Source organism: Cryptomeria japonica, chromosome 5 (assembly GCF_030272615.1).
Source record: "Cryptomeria japonica chromosome 5, Sugi_1.0, whole genome shotgun sequence".
NCBI lineage: Eukaryota > Viridiplantae > Streptophyta > Pinopsida > Cupressales > Cupressaceae > Cryptomeria > Cryptomeria japonica.
The window spans coordinates 263,950,076-263,970,719 of NC_081409.1; the positions used below are offsets into that span (position 1 = coordinate 263,950,076).

The 20,644-nt window shown below is 31.9% G+C and overlaps 1 pseudogene; it reads left to right on the top strand.

Annotated features, from left to right (window-relative positions):
- Positions 1 to 5,999, top strand: part of LOC131035206 (ent-kaurene synthase TSP4, chloroplastic-like) — a 69,305-nt pseudogene extending 63,306 nt beyond the window's left edge.
- The last annotated feature ends 14,645 nt before the right edge of the window (positions 6,000 to 20,644 follow it).

A 20,644-nucleotide genomic window follows, 5' to 3' on the forward strand; every position in this document is an offset into this window, starting at 1 on the left:
ATCCATTGTATCTCTACCCCTACCACTAGCATTCCACTACCCTCTTCAATGTTAGTTGAATCAACTTGTGTGAAGGTTGCTCTTTCTCACTGCACTTCAGGTTGAGATCTTATTACTTTAGCTTCTCATTTTAATATATTGTCAACCCCTATTCTTGAGTTTGTGGCTGCTACACCTCTTTCTTCTTGGCTTGGGTCAAGTAAAGTAACCTTGTCTATTCCAAATAAGGGCATTATTATAATTTATGGGCTGGCCCCTTTCTCTATGCCTTCCAAATATTTATTGATTTCTCAAGGTGGTGGGTCCTTTGTCTCCCCTATCCATGGCTATATTTTCTATGTTGGGTTCACATGTGACCTCTATGCAAAGTGGAAAACATTGCTTTTGTTTCTCTTGTTTAAGTGTCCTCTCTACTTGAAGTCACTCATGGTTGGCCTCTATTTTATAGTATAGATATTCGTCCTATTATTCTTAGTTCAACAAGATCTTGTAGCTATGCTCAAGAAGCTAGATTAGGACCTACTCACCATCTACATAAGTATGACCCTCTCTTTTATGTAGCAAACCATCCTTGGTGGTGGTTTGTAGTGTAGATGTGGTAAAAAATGTAGATTTCTACTAGCGTGGAGGTCTAGTATGTTGTTTGTTCAACAACTAGCCCTCTTTCATTGAGTTGTATAGTTGGGGTCAAGATTCTTGGAAGCCCCACATGCCTGGTAAGATAGAGATCTTCCCCTATGCAAAAGAGATTTTCATCACTTCTTTACCCTCTTTAAAGTATAGAAACTAGGTGATCGATTAGCTTTGGGCTTTTAAAGAGCACTCCCTCTTGGTCAAACCTTAAGAATATTCCTTTAACCATCTTACCAAGCCACTCAATGTACAATTGGTGTGGGTAGACTTAAAAATCTTCTGCTTTAATGTTAGAAGGATTCTTGCTATGAGGCCATTGACAACCTAGTTGGTCATTTCATGAAGGCCAATGACTTCACTTCTCATATCTAGGGCATTCTACTTTTGCTCACATTTTTTTTGTATATATATGTATCTCATTGCCTCTTAATGGGGATGTAGTTTTGATGGTTAGAGAGAGGCCTGAGACAAAACTGTTGGACTATGAAGGTCTCTGCATCAAATGAAATCATTGTTTCACTATCATTCAATTGGGTTTGGATTTATATCTCTAATGTAAGAAATAAAATACTGTTTGGTGGAAGAATGCTAATGTAGATTACTTGACTATCCAGGATCTAGCTTCAAAGGATGGCTCCTCCTAGGATTCTAATGAGTGTCTAGCTTATAGTGTGGCTATGTCATGCCTCGAGGTTTCTATTAAGGTTTTCATTTCTACCTATTTTAATCCTATTGTGTTGGTTGCTTCTTCTTCTCAACTTTAGTATTCTCAAGTAGTCAATGACAATCTCTTGCCTAGTTATCCTCTTGTTACCCATTCATTTGATGTTGGTCCCCCAGTGTGGGTTCACCTCTTGTTTTCCCTTGTACTGGTATCTTGGATGATAGTATTTCTTGGATTGTAGTTCACAGGAGGAAAAGTCCTTGTACCTCATCCCATACTCCTTGTGTTCTAGAAGAGAAGTTTTTAGTATAGGGTTAGGATCCATGTTTCTCATTTATTCTTACTTTGGTCAAAAGAATATCTTTTTATTGGGTTTCCAAATCTCACTACTAATGGGGTTATCTTTTCTTGCCTCTAAGGATGTCTATATTGTAATGGGTCGAAACCCTTTCCTAAGCTTATCTAATGAAAACATTATGCAATGTGAACAATATACAGTTTCCTAACATTATTCTAGAACCTAATATTTCAATATTAAATAAAAATAATAAATAATAAATAAGAAAGAGGATATCAATAGAGAGACAAAAGGCAAATCATTAAAACTTCCATCTTGAAAGAATGCAAAAATAACATCACATTTTTATAAAAGTAAAAAATATTTGTAAATATAAAAATCTCTCTTATCTAACCTACGAGCATTACTATTTATATCTTAAAAAAGCATTAAATAACTAATAACTACAATCATTCCTTTATCCCCTAAAACAAATAGAATAGTGCTAATATTATTTAAGGCAAACTCCTAGAATATCTTAAATAAAAAGAAAGATAAAACAAGGTAGAGGAATCACATTTAAAACATCTAACCCCAAAAGAAAGATAAAACAAGGCGGAGAAATCACATTAAAGGTGATTCACATTTATGTACCTGTGCTTGTATCCCACATTTCCTCTTGTTTATGATTTAAACTTTTAGGATATTGTTTCATGAAGAAAATCAATTTTGATCCTATTGTTTTATGTATACAAACATAATGTTAAAAGATTTTGAGATCATTTCTGAATTCTTCCACAGGTTTGAGATTTATAACAGAAAATATTGGAAAGATAGAAAGTGACGATACATATAAACCAATTGGATTTTATCTGATCTTCACTGCAATGTTAGAAGACGCAAGAGGCTTGTGCTTGGAGCTCCCTTATGATTCACCTCCTATAGAACTTATGTTCACTAAGCGAGAAGAAATCCTTAAAAGGTAATTTTTGAATTAGCTTAGGATTTCAATGCTTTCCATTCCAAATAATAATTCTTGTTTCCTTCTTCTAACATCATAATTAACTCATTTTTGTAGTATAGGAATAGACCATATGAATGAGTACGATCCACATCTGATTTTCATAGTTGAGGGTATTCGTACTATAGTTGACTGGACCAAGGTCTTAAGACATGAGAACATGGATGGCTCACTCTTTCATTCTCCCTCTGCAACTGCTTGTGCAATAATCCACACTAGAAAATCTAGTTGCTTTAAGTATTTGAATTCAATGCTGGAAAATTTGAGGGATGGAGGTAGGTTCTTGAAAATTTGTGTACATGGTTTGATTTTGTCACGCTTATTAACATTTGATGAGATTTTGTCATGTTCATTCACATTTAACAAGCAATTTTTTTGTTGGTGCAGTGCCTAGTCTATATCCCTTAAATTTATTTTCTGGTCTCCTGATGGTAGATAGGTTGGAGCCCATGGGTATAGAGAGACATTTCCAATATGAGATAAAAGAGGTTCTAGGTGATGTCAATAGGTAATTAATAGATGTTTTCTTTCTTAAAAATGGGTATTGGAATTTCTTATAATTGGGTATTATATGCTGGTTTCCATAGTATTGAAGTCAATATTCTCCTTGGACAGATGCTGGACAAAGAATGAAATAATCGAGGGAATATCATCAGACATAATTGAGACTTCTGTTAGTTTCAGGATTTTACGATGGAATGGATATGATGTGTCTCCAGGTCCTTTGAACAAACTACGACTTATTTCTGTTAAAATTGTTGGATATTTCTAAAAAATTTCTTTGTTAGACATGAGTACCAGTTATGATAGATATATAATTTTTGGCCTGGTAGTTTCTAATTCAAAAATATATTTCTATAGAGTCTAGATATATGTGTACATTTTTGAAATATTTCATGGGCAAATTTAAATACTATTCTTTAAGCTTTGATTTGTTTAGGTGTTTCATCTAATTTCACACAAATTTTTTTTAATAAAACTCATCTATTAATATGATTTCATATAAACCACTTAAATAAATAAAAAAATACTGAAATCACATCATGTGATTTCTATCTTTTAATACATTTTCATTTTGTGCTAACGAAACCAACAATTGTGCAGATGCATTTATCAATTACCTAAAAGAGGGCATTCTCCTAACGTCTCTAGGGAAGAGTAGCCAAGCTATTACAGCAATGCTAGCTTTGTACCAAGCATCTCAATTGATGTTCCCTAGTGAAAGAATTTTGGAAGAAGCAAAGTCCTCCTCCAAAAACTATCTTGCCAAAAGTAAAGCGATTATTGCAATGGCAGACAAAAATAAAGTCTGCAAAGACCTTGCCAAAATGGTACTTTACTTATTTTTTTAGGTGCAAGTGACTAATGTTTGTAATTATTCTTTTGATTGAGCTTTAGAGGATAAATCCATTCTCTGCAGGTTGAGTATGCACTAGGTGTGCCTTGGGTGGCTAGTCTGGAGAGAATAGAACAACGAAGATACATTGAAACATATGGTTTTGACGACATTCAGATTGGAAAGACTTCTTACAAGTAAGTTTTAATGGAGCTCACTCTTATGGATCCCGAAGTTAAATAAACCTTCAAATTACTTTGATTTTTATAATTATATGCTTTGATATCACTTACTTTTGTAGTCGTAAATATTTGTCCTTCAAAATTGATTGCAGGATCCCACATATAGGACTTGATTGCATTTTATCTTTGGCCAAAGAGGACTACAATGTCTGTCAAACAATACAGCAGGAGGACTTGCAGGAGTTGGAATAGTAAATATATATACATATATATGATTAAGGTGGTTTTTGAAATTATGATGGTTTGTTTTAAATAACATATTTTAAGGTTTGAATCGTTGAGATGGTTCATTTGAAATCAAATTAATAAGTGGTCTAATTTGAAAATTAATTTAATTTCAGATAAAATCAAAACTTAAAATATGTTGTATTTATGACAACAATAACATCATAAATATGATAGACTTTTTAATTACACAGAGGTTTTGATAAGGGTTTATGTTGCTGTTTCCAATTGCAGATGGTATGTAGAATCTAAACTAGGTAACCTGGAGTTCGCTCGAAAAAAACTTTTATACTGCTATTTTTCTATTGCCTCGACACTTTTTATCCCTGAAATGTCTACTATGCGCATCGTATGGACAAAGAATGCAGTCCTCACTGCAGTAATGGATGACTTTTACGATGTAGCGGGCTCCATTGAAGACTGCAGTAATGGATGACTTTTACGATGTAGCGGGCTCCATTGAAGAGCTTCAATGCTTTCTTGAAGGTGTTAGGAGGTAATTGTATGATGAGTAATACCCAAAAGTTGAATTAAATGGCTATTATAAAGATATCAATAATTCGTTATAAAATTAATTTCTATTCCAAACACCATTATAGCGAGAAATTAGATAGAGTACTAGAAAAAACTATGTTCTTATCGATGCTGCCTAGAGAGGAGTCACAAACTAATTGTTTGATGTTTCTGATGTTCTGCAGATGGGATCCAACAGGGATATATAGTTCCTCAGAGAATGTGAAGATTTTGTTCTTTGCATTATATAACACTGTCAATGATATTGCTCAAGATGCTTCAACTTTTCAAGGCTGGGATATCAGCATTCATTTCAAGGAAATTGTGTGTATCCTTGCCTTGAATATTAGTTATTGTATAGTTGATTTCCTACAAAGTGTCTTACAAGAAACTTGAAAACATCATTAGAATAACCCTTGAAAACTTTTCTGCGCTTGTTCTTACAGTGGTACAGACTAGCAAACTCAATGATGAAGGAAGCTGAATGGACCAAGACTAGATATATACCATCAATGCAGGAATACCTTCAAAACGGAGAAATATCATTTGCTTTGGAACCAATTGTTCTAATAACAATCTATTTTGTAGGGCCTAAAATTTCAGAACAAACCATTTGCCATCATGAATACAGCTTTCTTATACAACTTTTAAGTAATTGTGGACGTCTTTTGAATGACATTCAGAGCTACAAGGTACTGAATACTTATCACAACCAAGCTTGTAATCTATAAAACTTGCCGAATTTCATCTTTTTTAAGGAATGCTTGGAAGAAGAACTAAAATATTCATATGTTCTGTAGAGGGAGATTGAGCAAGGAAAGCACAACTATGTGTCCTTGTTGATGAAGGAATATCCAGAGACATCTTTTGAGAGGGCGACTGAGTGTATTAGACAGACTATACATGTAAACACACAAACCCTTTTGAGAAATTTATTGCAACCTAGCGTTCTCCCTTGTTATTGCAAGCAGGTGTATTGGGCTATGCTAAAAAATGTACAACTATTCTACCAGAAGACAGATGGCTTTAGATCTCCCTGTGAAATGCTTGAACATATTAATGCAGTTATTTTTAATCCTGTAATATAAAGCTTAGAGGAAATTTTTGAGATAATATCACGTGGTTTTATAAATAAAGGTAATCCTTGTAAATGGTTCAAGGAAATATATAGATTAACACGAAGAATTGTGTAATCTAAATAATTTTATTTTAGAATTATTTTATTTAGTAAATATATGTATTAATTTTTATATAAGAATTATTTTGTTTTATTCATATCATTTAATTTTTTTTAGTTTTTTTAATATACTTGTTTTGTTATTTATCTAGTTGTTAATTTTTTGATTTCCAGAAAAGTTACGATTCATTTTTTTGATATTGAAAAAATATATATATTAGATTAATTTTCTTATACAATTATGATAATAGACGCTTCTCCCTTTATTAGTTGTCTCTTTGAATAATATAAAAAATTTACTCTCTTGTAATTAAGATCATAATGGTAAGAGCACATCACACATACATTTATATAGTGATGTCACACATTCATCAAAAGTGGATATTAGGTGAGTTACTAGATGACTTATACCTAAACATTGTTCAATTGCATAGGTGTAGATGCATCACATCAATAAACCACATTAATATGTATTCATTGCCAAGTGATTTGAAATTAACATTTTATTTCTAGTTTTGGGAGCCACATGGCCAAGCCACTTCAATTATAATGATTGATTAATAGTGTACAAACATTGAGTGATTTTGAACCCATGTAGACCATTTCCATCACCATTTTGCATGGCAGTGTAGGAATTTAGGTAGTATTTTTTCCTCTTTATATGTTTTGAGGGATAAAGATAGGAAAGCTTGGTGTAATTAAAAAGAAGTGTTCAACAAAGAAATTTATAGAAGGGGTGTCTAAAAAATATCAATATTTGACTTTTGTGGGATAGAGGTTGTTTGGAGGTTAGCTTGAAGAAATTTTTCAAGGGATTGCCACATGTGAGAGTAGGAAGAGAAGGGTTTTAATATGTATAGAAAAGAGATCTATGTGTAGAAAACAAGGAATACAAGGGGCAATATAGGATACAAGATTAAAAAGTGGGAAACAATGAGGAGGCCATAAGGAAAAGGCTATAGAAATGTAAATGAATTAATGAACAATAATAAAGGTACAATTGAGAGAAAGAGAAAATAAAAATATTAAGGGAATAGAAAAAGGCTATGTAAAGAAAAGAGAGACGACCATAAGTAAAAGACCTTCATTATTTCTAGTATAATCACCAAATTTAAATTGACAATAATTGGATCTAGTGCTTGCATCTTTTCTTTTAGAAGAAATGAGAAGAAAGAGTTATAAGTTAGCTAAACAAGCCCAAGGGGTTTATGAAAGATCCAAAGAAAAAGTCAAGAAGGATGACAAGTAGTAAGATAGGCCTAGATTCAAATAACCTAATAATTTCAAGGATAAATGTTGGAATTTAAACAAAGCTAAAAATCTAATAAGATACTATAAGGAGGAGGATAAGAATAATTTCTTTTTTTTTAATGACAAGTCTAAGAGATCCTCAAAATATGAAGGTGATTCTCGTATCACTAATTTGGTTATTCATTCATGTACATGTGCATGCCTGATAAACTCTAGTGCCTCTTTCCACATATCCTTACATCAAGATTAGTTTACAATTTATAAAAAATCTAATGGTGGAAAAGTGCACTTTGGAGATGATTCTCATGTAAAAATTGTTGGATATGGTACAGTCTCAAGATTTGGTTCCTTGATGGATGCATGAAGAAGATCAATGGTGTACTACATATTCTTATTTGCGCACGAAACTTTCTTCTTATAAGTAAACTAAATGTGGGCAAGTTCTTTTTACGAGTGAAGGGCTTAAGATTGTTAGAGGAGTTATGGTTATTTCTAAGGGTGTTTCAATTAGAACTCTATTTTAGTTGCATGTATTCATGGTTTAATATAATAGTTCTACAATTATTTTGGTAAATATTTCTACTAAATCTTCAAATTCATCATTTGAACTAGCAACAAAAAGGTGCATCGTGTCTACTTTATGGTCATTCTTTATGGGTATCTAAAGGTACTAATGCTTTGGGGACTAAGCTACCAATAGAGAAAATGTTATTATGATACCAAAGGATGGGTCACATACGTGGGAAGGGTTTAAGGACCCTAAAAAGTAAAAATATTGGTTGGGTTAACTTATCATAATCTTAAATTTGATTTTTATGATCATTACATGTTTGAAAAAGGTAAGTACACTTAATTTTACCCTAATTCTCATAAACATTCTATGGTGTTGGATTTAGTCCATTAGATGTATTTGATCTTATTAATGTTCCTTAAATTGCTAAACCTAAATATTATATTTTTTTCATTAATGATTATAGAAGGACATGGATAGATTTCATTAGAAGTAAATCAAAAGTCTTTAGTTATTTCAAAGCACTTAAAGAACTTGTAGGTGATTATATTAGTAGGAAGATAAATATTTTGAGGGCTAATAATTGTTCTAAGTTATATTTAATATATTTTGATCGATTCTTTAAGGATCATAGGATACAAAGACTAAGAAAAATCTACACACCCCTCAAAAGAATGGAGTTAATGAAAAAAATATGATATTTAATGAGAGGGCTAGGAGTATCCTGAGTGTGGATGGATGAGATTGATTTTTCTAGGTATAATTGGTTGTCATAGCTTATTACTTATTTAGCATATCTCATACACCATCTCTTGCTAATAAGACACTTGTTAAGTTATTATTGGGACAAACGTCCTCATTAAGTCATATTTGATTCCTTTGTAGTGAGACATATAGAAGATTTTCTAGAGAGAAGTTTTCATAGTTGGAGAACAATTCTATAAAATGTGCCTTCATTAGCTACTGTGGTGTGAAAGGTTACAATATTTGGGACCTTTTGACAAGGAAATTTTTGTATAGCATAATTTTTACTTTACAAAATTTAAGTCTTCCTCCATAGTATTGTATTTGTGACCATTTTACCATTTTTTTCCATGCTTTGTCATATCTATCAATGGATAAACATGTTTATTGACATTATAGAAACTCAAAAAATAAATAAATTTAAGACTTTTTTCCCTCTTCTTTGCACTATTTCTCATATTTACTATACTACTTTTGTAGGGGTTTAGTTGTAATCTCCTCAATTTTATAACTATAATTGACACAACTTTTTGATCAAATTATTCAATGTTCATTAATTTGTATACTTAGGTATTTCTATTTATACAAGATAAGCATCTATCATACATATATGATATGCATCTATCCATTAAACATATATACTCATCTATCTATTCAGGATATATATCTACCCAAACATCGTATACATCTATCTATAAATCATATGAATATACTCTCACAAGAGACTAAGACTCATTAGGACCATACCACCTTGAGTCACAATCTAAATACTACCCTCCCCTATTGGGAGTGCACTAAATTTTTCATATTAAGAATTATTGAATATATACATGAATTAAAATTTGAATCCCAACTCAAAATTTGGTCTAAAGCCTCAAGGAATCAAGTAATCCATCCATTAAAATATTCTACATATACAAAGAATATTTACTCATTGTTTATGTTAAACATTTATCTCTCCCTCTTAAAAAAAATGTTTCTCTTGAGTGATTAATATTGTATTACTTATTAAATTGAAAATAACCATTGTTGAGTTCTCCCTAACCTCACAATCGATCTCCTATGTATTGAGAACCTCTACCATTCACTACATTTCCTACATATATGCACATATAGATATACATATATATGTATATGTACACACACACATATATACATATACATAAATGTATATGTACATACATATATATATACATACATACATATGTACATATATATATAGATATGTACATATGTATATATGTGTATATATATATATATATGTATGTATGTATATATACATGTATATATTTATACATACATATTTAGATATGTATATATATATACACATTTATATATATACACATGTATATATATACATGTATATGTAAATGTATATATACATATTTACATATGTATATATATGTATATCTATCTATCTATCTATATATATATATACATACATATATATATATACATACATATATATGTATATATACATGTATATATATACCAATGAGAGATTGTTGGCATTTCAATAAGGATATTGAGAAGGTTGTTGATGATTATGGATATAACTGATTAAGGATGTTTACTGTCTTAATATTATTATTTTGTCATTGATGTCAAGAAATTGATTATCTAATTCAGTATGATGTTGCCATATCTTGAGAAGTATGATTTGATGAGTATAAAGATGTTGGGAAAAGACACAGAAAGAATATGATGAATAAGCGGAGGAATAAGTTATTCAATGGGCAACTATTACCGAGTTAGACAATGATGAGATCATGATGTTTAGATTGTTTAGATATCATACATATGTTATTGATTGTAAGGTTAATACTATTCTATGTTACCAAGCAAAGAACCTAGTCGGTAAACCCTAAGGTTATCGCTATCGGTTAATGAAGGCGGTTTAGTATTTACCGAGTTGCAACCTAGTAATAACAGAATGCATTGAATGAATAAAAGCATTATTTAATGAAGGAAGTTGATGAGCTGGCTATGATTAAATGATTGGTATACCGTGAATGAAGTTTGTTAAAGAATCTATGGCAAAGGAAAATCGGCAGGAAGGTCTACAGCTAAAATTGAACCGCAATACCGTAGCACAAGTTCTGAGAAATGTATGCAAGTTCCAAGGCAGGGTAAAACGTTTTCAGATCGATGGATACATTGAACCTGGTCAAAGTTTGAATATCTGATGGCTATGATTGATCATGGGAAATGTGATCAAGGACATTAAGCAGTTGGTGAATTGTTTATAAATAAGGAACTGTTGATAAATAATGTATGCAGGCAAGTGTATGCACAGGGATGCTACATAGTGATTACCAAGCATAGAAGCTTGAAGACCTGTTTGAATAATAGAGTATAGAGCCTAGCAGAAGGACAAGATTAGTTCTATGTCTATATTGTATTGAGCAAATAAGAATCTGCTTTAGCATTTTAGATGTGAAGTTGCAGATAGATGTTTATTACTATTATTTTGTAAAGTGACAGAAAATCTCTTAACCAAGTGGACTTAACAGTCTTATTTGTAAAACCCTCTAGCAAGGTGACATTCTGATTCAGTGTTTGAAATCCTTTAACAAGGTCACTTCTAACAAGGTGAAGATCCTAATAGATCTGAGGGAGATCCCTTAACCATGTCACATCGAGCAATGTGTTTGTAATCTTTCACAGGATTTGCTTTTAACTGAGCATACTCTAGAAGAGTATATTTCTTAGTGGGTCTGAAATCCCATATTGGTTTTTTCCTATTTTGGTTTCCATGTTAAATCTAGTGTTATGAGTGTTATGATGTTTATATACTTTTGAGTTTGCATGTTTAACAGTTTTGGTTATATTACTAAAGTATATGTTACTGAGGTTGAATCTGATGTTTTTATGGAAGATTAAGTTTGTATGATTCACCCCCCTCCTCTCATCTGATTAGCTTGGCATCTGTACTAAAAATTTAGTATTAGAACTATCAATTGGTATCAGAGCTTTGAACTCTAGAAGAAAAAGTTTAGAGGTACTCGAGGCAAAGATCCAAAGATGTATAAGAGGGATGCACCGAAGTTGAACAAGTCACGTTTCTCTACATGGCAGAAAAGGATGAAGCTACATCTATCAGGAGTTGGAGAATATGTTGTATATTATCTAGAGAATGATTTCATCACACTGAGCACCTATCCATTGACAATGGAAGAGATAAAGGCAAAGAAAGAACATATTCAAGCAATGATTGAAATAACATCTGCATTGATCGATTCAGAGTTTAATGATCTAGAAGGCTGCAATGATGCAAAGGCAATGTGGGACAAGCTCATATTTGTGTATGGTGGAGATGAACATGTTCAAAGAGCAAAAGTGGATAGTTTAAGAGGACAACTTGAATCTATGAGGATGAATGAAGGTGAGAACATAACCCAGTACAATACAAGACTAAAGGAGATTGTCAATCAAATCAAAGGAGCAAGTGGAACCATTGAAGACAAGGATATAACAAGTAAGTTTTTAAGAACCCTTCTACCAGCTTATGCAATCCGAGTCTCTACAATCAATGAATTGAGGTCTGTACCCAATATGCTAGTTTCTTTAGATGCTACTATTGGTAAGCTACATGCATTTGAGTTAAGTAACTTTGACAACAGTGGGTCATCGGTAAATAAAGTTGAATCTGCATTTAGTTCTTTTCATATTGGTAAATCTGATGATTACAATGATAGAATGAGTAAGTACACTAAAGGGGATCACAGTGGAGCAAGTGAAAGATTTCACAAGAACATGGAGGAAGTACACAAATTGTATGAGGAAATCAGAAAGCAAGAAGAGTTTGAAGCACTTTTAGCTAGAAGCTTATCGAGAGGCAAAGCTAAGTATAAAGGAAAACTACCTTTGAAATGTTTCAATTGTGATAAGATAGGACATATGGCTTCTAACTGTCTTGACAAAGATTGTACTGAAAAGAGAGATTACCGAGATGATAGACAGAAGGATAATCATTACAGAGGACACTGAGACTTAAGAAGAAGAGATAGAAAGTCATGCTTAATAGCCGATGAGAAATCCAATGATGATAAATCAAATGAAACTGATACAGAGGAAGTAGTTTATGTGGCTATCAAAGATGGATTAGATGAAGAAAGGTATGAAGAAAAAGCCCTAATATCTCACATAAATACTAATGATTCTTGGATCATAGATAGTGGATGCTCACATCACATGACAGGTGATAAACACAAGTTTGTTATGTTAGAAAACTAGGATGGAGGCTATGTAAGATTTGGTAATGATGCACCATGTCCGATAAAAGGTAAAGGATCCATAATACTTCTTAACAATGCAAGATGCAATGATGTTTATTGTCTTGAAGGTTTGAAATATAATTTGTTGAGTGTAGTACAACTAAAAAACATAGGATACCGAATAGAATTTCATAAAGAGATTGTCGGGTCAGTGCAAGAAGATGAGTCCACTTTTTGGCCAAAAAGTGGAAGTGTTTTCCCTGTTTTTCAGATTTTGTCTCACTTGAGCTTAAATTTTGAAACACTTAGAGATTGAATCTTGGAAAAAGTCATGAATATAAAAGATAGCTCTCTGAGTGTACTTTTCAAATATATAAATTATTTTAATACCCACATAATAAAAAATAACTTTTGAATGGAGTTCTAAAAACTATGTTTTAAAAATCCCTGTTTCAGGACCATACCATGCATGTGTACGACCCACACTTTTTGACACAATTAAAATTATTTTCTCAAACCGTTTTGGAAAATGGTTTGTAACACACTGAAGATTGATGAGCATATTTTTCTGTATTTTTTTTTTAAATATTTTTTTTTTAATTAATTTTTTAATGGCCGTAATTATCTTTTAAAAAATTTGACGTGTACGACCCACATAATTTGACGTAAACTTAGCATTTTTTGAATTTTTTTTTTTTTAAATTGAAAATAATTTTGTGTAGATTGGTGACATATAATTTTTTTTTCAAAATTCATTAACATAAAAAAGTTATTAAATTAAGAAAATTAGTTAATATTTCAAATTTATGAACCTGATTTAGTATAAATTAAATGAAAAATAGTTAAAATAATTAATTTTTAAATTAAATTACATATGTAGAATCTAGACAGTATAATCTAAAATGGGTTTCAATTTTGTATAAAAATTCTCTGATTAGAGGCACGTAAACTATTTCTTTTCATCATATTTGTGCTTTCATTCATGGAGCTTTGAATTTGCAGGTTCATGTCTTAGGTGTGGCCATCCCAGGCCTATCCTGGGCCTAATCTCGAGGCAAGAGGCGGGTTGTGAATTCAAATTTTGCATAACGGGCCCCCCGTTTTATAAACGGGGGCCCATTTTGAAAACGGGGGCTCGTTTCATTTTTTGCCTGTTAGATTTAACAACGGGCCTCCATTTTAAAAACGGGGGCCTGGTATTTAAATAACAGGCCCCCGTTATTAAAACAGGGGCCCGTTATTTAAATAACGGGCCCCCGTTTCTAAATAACCGTTACTGTAAAAAAAAAGATAGATTGCATCGATTTACGACACTATCATTGAAATCCGTACTGACAAATATTTTTTACATCATTTGGCAGTACTTTTAAATATTTTTTACATGATTTTTTGAAGAACTCAGTAAAAAGATATTATTTTTTGAAGACAAGTTTGTAAAAATGGGTTCTAAGCAACGTCAAAAGAAAAAAAAGAGGACAATGACAGTGGACAAAATTCAAGCACAAAGAGAGAAGGAGGCAAAACGCCAATGAGATCGAAGATCACAACAACGACAATTGAATAACACTTCTGAAGCATCTAGTTCAGTGCCCATTGTAGATGAGACCATTGAAGACATCATGATGGATGCAAGAAATGTAGAACCACACACGGGTATGACTGTTGATGCAAATGTTGATGTGGATGCGAATCCTGGTATGTTTTTAAATCCCGATGACTATGATGCCAATCAAATTGCTGATTTAAATGAAGCTGGATATAAATTTCATACACCAATACGAAAAGAAATAAAAATTGAAAATATTACACCACCCTCTCTAAAAGAAAATGAATGTAATTTGTTTACTATTGATAGCAATGTGCTAGATAATCTTAATGGGTTAGTTTCTTGGAGACAAATCAGAACACATGCAAACAGATTATATAAACAATTTTTCTATAATAAAAAGTTAGGATTCCAATGTCAATTAATGCTACAATTAATAAAAATGTTAAAAATGCGTAAAGTCATGAAAAAAAAAGGTATTTATGCAAAACCAAAAAGAAAAGATGAATCATATAACCAAGTTGTATCTACTATTGCCAGTGCCATCGATTCTATAGGAAAAACAAGTCGATCTAAAGATAAGAATGCAGCACGTAGAGTTAAAACGACTGCTATAGTTGACAAAATGATTGTTAGTAAAAGAATGTTAAGTGATATAAGTGGCTATTTGAACTTACATCATAGAACCTTGTCAAGAGTGGCCAAAAGAAGAGACACAATTGAAATTGATCCACTAAACCATTGTTGGAGTTTTAGTGGTAGACTTCAAAGGTCGGACATGAAATTAAATGATGAAACTAAACAATTAATTGCAAAATTTTGGCATGATAACACTAGAGTTTCATCAAATGCTAGAGATGTTTTAAAGTTAAGGGTGGGATCAAAAATTCGTGATCCTCATCCAAAACATCTTCTTGACATGACTCAAACTGAATTCTTTAAAAAATTTAGTGATGAATCTATGTTAATGAATTTACGAATTAGTCAAAGATCATTTGAAAAATGCAAACCCTGATATGTTAAAATCAATAAACAAACAATATCTTGTTGTTGTAAAACTCATGTCCAGTTTCGTTACTATTATGATGTTTTTCGATATATTTGTTGTATGTTGCATGGTAATGATCTTGTGCAGGATTGTGGTGTTTATGTTCCACCTGAAACTATAAAAGATTTTATTGGAAGTTTATTTTGTAAACCACCTAATGAACAATTATTTCTTTCTAGTTCATGCATTTATGGTCTTTGCAATTTATGTGGGAACTATTCTTCGATAGGTGAATGTTTGGATGAACATGTTTCATCTGAGATTGGACAAAAAATGGTTGATGTTAGGAGATTTAAAAATATAGAATACCCTCTAAAGGATGGAAAGATGGGGAAACGTTTAGAATTGATTACAGAACAAAATAGTGTGAATGCATTTATTAGTGAGTTTAAAACTCATATTGTTCCAAAATATGTGAAACATTCCCAACATGCCCGATGGCTTGATGGACAGTTTCACATATGCAAGAACACATTTCCAGTTGGAACAATAGTATCAGTTGTGGATTTTGCAGAAAATTATACTCTAAAACCACAAGAGGAAACTCAATCACAATACTACAACTCAGTGCAAGTGGCCATATTTGTGCACATTATATATAGACATGACCATGACAGTACAGAAGATAACAGAAATTTTTTGAGGGAGTATCATTTCTATGTTAGCGATAATCGATTACACTCTTCAGAGTTTGTCCAACATTGCTTCAAGGTATTTTATGATAATCTTAAGGAAAGAGAAATTGACATGAAACAACATATGATATGATCAGTTAGCTGCACTGGACAATTCAAAAATGCAAGAATGTTTTATTGGCTATGCAAAGTTCACAAGATAACCAATGTCCAACATTTATGGAGTTTTTTTGAAGCGGGACATGGTAAGGGGGAACACGATGGAGCTGGTGCCTGTATAAAAAGAACTCTTGCTAGAGAACAATTGAAATTCGAGGATGCAGTGAAATTCAGAGATGCTTGTGCAGTTGTAGATTGGTGCAATTCAAAGTTGTCAAAAGGATCAACTGAAAACTCTGCAATTTGACGTTTCTTCTGGTTGATAGAGGAAGATAGTATTCCTATTCGGTATGATTGTAATACCATCATTGGATCAGCTAAATGGCATTCGTTTAAGAGTTCTAATTCAAACACATGGACTATATTCACAAAGCAACTTGCTTGCTTTTGTCAATTTTGTGTTTCTGGAGATTGGGAATTTTGTGAGAATAAAGAATGGGTTGAAGAATGGCAACAAAGATCATTGACACCCATAGATGCAAATGATCCACATGAAAGAGCTGATGAAGATATGGATCAAATGTTTGCATCAAATGACTATGATCACATTTCAGATCTTATACAACAAGGTAAAATTATTTTTGAAATTTGTTTTGATTTAATTAATAGTACATAAATTTATGAAATCTTACAGTGTATATTTTTGTTTTTATTTCTCATTAAATATTAAAATAAAATTGTTTTGTGCACAGGACATGTCTATGCTGTTGTTGCACCAGAGGACAATGAAGAGGGGACAAAGTATTGGTTGGCTCGATGTGTAGAGCCAAAACATAAGCTAACTAATCCTCGAGTAGATGATTATGGTTATGACTATCCAACAGGATCTGTGGTTGTTGTTGGCACTTGGCTACGCAAATATCTAACAAGAAAGAATGGATTGCCCGCATTTGAAGATTATGAATTAGAGAAGAAGATTATACATTACTCGCATTTGGTAGTGGCAACTAATATAAAATTGGATAGATATCGTGGCAGGCCTACTAATAAACAATTATGGACTCTCTCTATGGAAGAGCATGAGACAATTATAGATGCTTTGCAAAAGAGAGAGGATACAGATGGTATAACGGAATGAATCTAGTAAAATTTTGTTTCAGGTCTACCACAAGTACAAGGCATCAATGAAAACAAAGTTATTTAAATAGATTATTTATTTTATTTTAGATATGTCTTCTTGATTACATTTTGTGTACAATATACATAAATGAGAGACTATTAATCAAATTTATGAATGAGATAATTATGTTTTAATCAAGTTCTATTCATTATATTTGTTAAATGATACTTTTTAATTTAGAATATCTTATAATTATAAGATATGTTTCGATACTTAGTTCAGGATGTATGCACATTTAGTTTATCTAATCACAAGAACTATTTAAATGAAATTCCAAAAATAAAATTACAAGTCCACATAATGCCTATAAAGTTGTTTAAGCACAGCTTCCATATATAAAATTTCAAGTCCACATAATATATAAAGTATGCACAAAATTTCAAGTCCACATAATTTCAAGTCCACATAATATCTAATGGGCACAATACACATAAAGTATGCACATAATATATATGATCTAATCCTATTATGAAACTATCCATATATATAAAGTATGTGTGTGCACGTGTAAACAAATATGTAAAGCCCGTAAAATAAACAGTAAAATTTCAAGTCCACATAATCCATATAATATCTAATCCATATATATGTCTAGATGGTAACATGATGTTCACTCCACATAATATCTAATGTGCACAAAATATATAAAGTATGCACAAAATATATATGATCTAATCCTATTATGCAACTATCCATATATATAAAGTATGTGCATGTGTAAACAAATGTGTAAAGTCCATAAAAAAGTACATATCAAAGCCAAATAAATAGTAAAATCTAAGTGCTATCATCAATAACATCTCGTGGTCTCTTGTCCCTGGGACGTGGTCCAGATCCACCTGTCTCATGCTGTACAATAAAAAAATAATATTAAAATATTACTTGAAATTAACTATTAAAAGAATCATTTATCAAATATAGTAGAATTCATAAATTAAGTTACAAACTTACCATATGCTCATCAGATCCTCTAGCAGTATCTCTCTTGTCCTCGGGACGTGGTCCAGATCCACCCTTCTCATGCTGTACAATAAAAAAATAATATTAAAATATTACTTGAAATTAACTATTAAAAGAATCATTTATCAAATATAGTAGAATTCATAAATTAAGTTACAAACTTACCATATGCTCATCAGATCCTCTAGCAGTATCTCCTCTAGTAGTATCTTGTGCAGTATCAACACCAAATGTAGTGCTAGCTAACTCCTGTACAAGGTCAAATTCAAAGTGTCCAATTAAATCTTAAATTAAGAGTCAAAATAAGATCAAATTAAGTATTACATATTAATACCTCAAAGGATGTCGATGTGCATTCAAATTGGCTCTGATCAAAATTATGAGGATAACCTATCCTAATGGTAGTGTCCACATGCATACATGCATTTAATGAAATCATATTTAGTGAACATATATATGTGTACTAAATAATTTCAAGTTAAGTTACAATATTGTAAGAGTTCATATTTAATTTAAGAATTATAAGAAACATACCATAGATGGTGTCACAATAGTCAGACCCTCTTCTCGATGTGATGTAGAGGGTCCCTCATGACCTGAATCCTGGAGAAAGAAACATTCAATGTATCAACATGAAAATTTATATAGTATACGATGATAACATATTAACTTAAAAAGATCTAGTACAATGTCTAGATAGAAATTTATACTATACCCCATAAGGTGTGCCGAGTTGTGTTCCAGTAGATGCAATATTGACTCTAATATTAGGTGTAGTCCTTATCTACATAAACAAAATTTATTTAATGAAGTATTAGATTGTATAAAAAAAGAGATGCACTTAGTTTATACCTATATTTAATGAAGTATAAAAATATTGACATGTGTACATGTATATATATATCTATACCTGGTCAAGATGAACATCCGAGCAAAGAAAATCCATATAAGATGTCATCATACTATCATCTGCTACATCATGCTCATCTGGAACTGAAGTAGATCCTACAACAGTAGTAGGACCTACACACGTCTCATGACAACTCGAACACATATGTGGCATCCATCGAGGAGCAGACGCCATGTGAGCAGCTTGCTCACTCAGGTTACCTGTGAGGGAAGTCAAAGCATCTAATGTCGAAATATATGATGAATTTTGGACATTTGTAGGAATCGATGGAGCAACAAGTGGAACTATGGGTGGATCCGGTATGGGATTATTACTCCGTGCCCCTAATCTATGCTGTGGCATTCCACGACCAACACCCTGGAATTACTTAATATCAAAATAATTTGGTTTTTGGTTCATTACAAACTCATAGTATAATTTCTTCAAAAAATAAAAAGGGACCTCATAATTACGATGTTGTGGATAATCAAAAACCATCCACCATCTATCCCAAAAGTATCTAGCCATTTCTGGATGCACACACCACCTAATTGAAATTCTTTTCTCGTTAGGTTGCATTGGTTCTCTTGTTTTTGGGTTGGTAAAATATAGACATAAATGAGCTTTGGTTATTTTCAAATCAGTGATTTGCCTATAAGTTAAACCATCAGCATAAAAATCACGCAACTCTTGTCATCGTCTATGAAATTGATCTAATTGAGAATGAATAGATCTAACTGACTCGACAACAGTTTGCATTGATTTTGCAAAGTCTACAAGATGGGGTGGCGTGACTTGCTCATTTTGGATAGCAGCAATGTTTTGTTCAATCACTTGTAGGTTTTCATTAATTCGTTCTCTTAAACAAATTTCATCCAATCTAGGGGGTGGTGGTGGTGGTGGTGGTGGTGGAGGTGGAGGAGGAGGAGGAGGGGGTTGTGGTGGGGGATTTTCACCTAATAGTTCATCTATGTCAAAGACATCCATGATAACAAAGAACTCCTGCATATATAAAGATATACATGAATTATATACAACTCTATGTCAAAGAAGAATCTATTTTACTAAATTAAAAAAAACCATTTATAAATAGTAACATTTCTATGTTGTTGAATGAGATACACATGAAATATATAATATAATATTGAACTTAAAAAAATATACATGTACATACTATTGAATCTTGAAATATAAAATTTGCACACAAAACTTAATAAAAACTTTCAATGAAACATCATAAATCTATTATATATTCAATTTAATAAATTCATTTCTTGTAAAATGCATCAACTATTAAAATCAATATAAAATATTTCATACATAAGATCAATAAAGAAGTGAGAAATAAGATGATCCTCCTTCTAGTGTAAGAATATATAGCATGGAAACAATATTACTAAGACAACATAATATTTTGTTAACTTTAACTTAAAGTTATTTTGAAAAATGCACGTGTGTGTTTGGATGCTCCATATT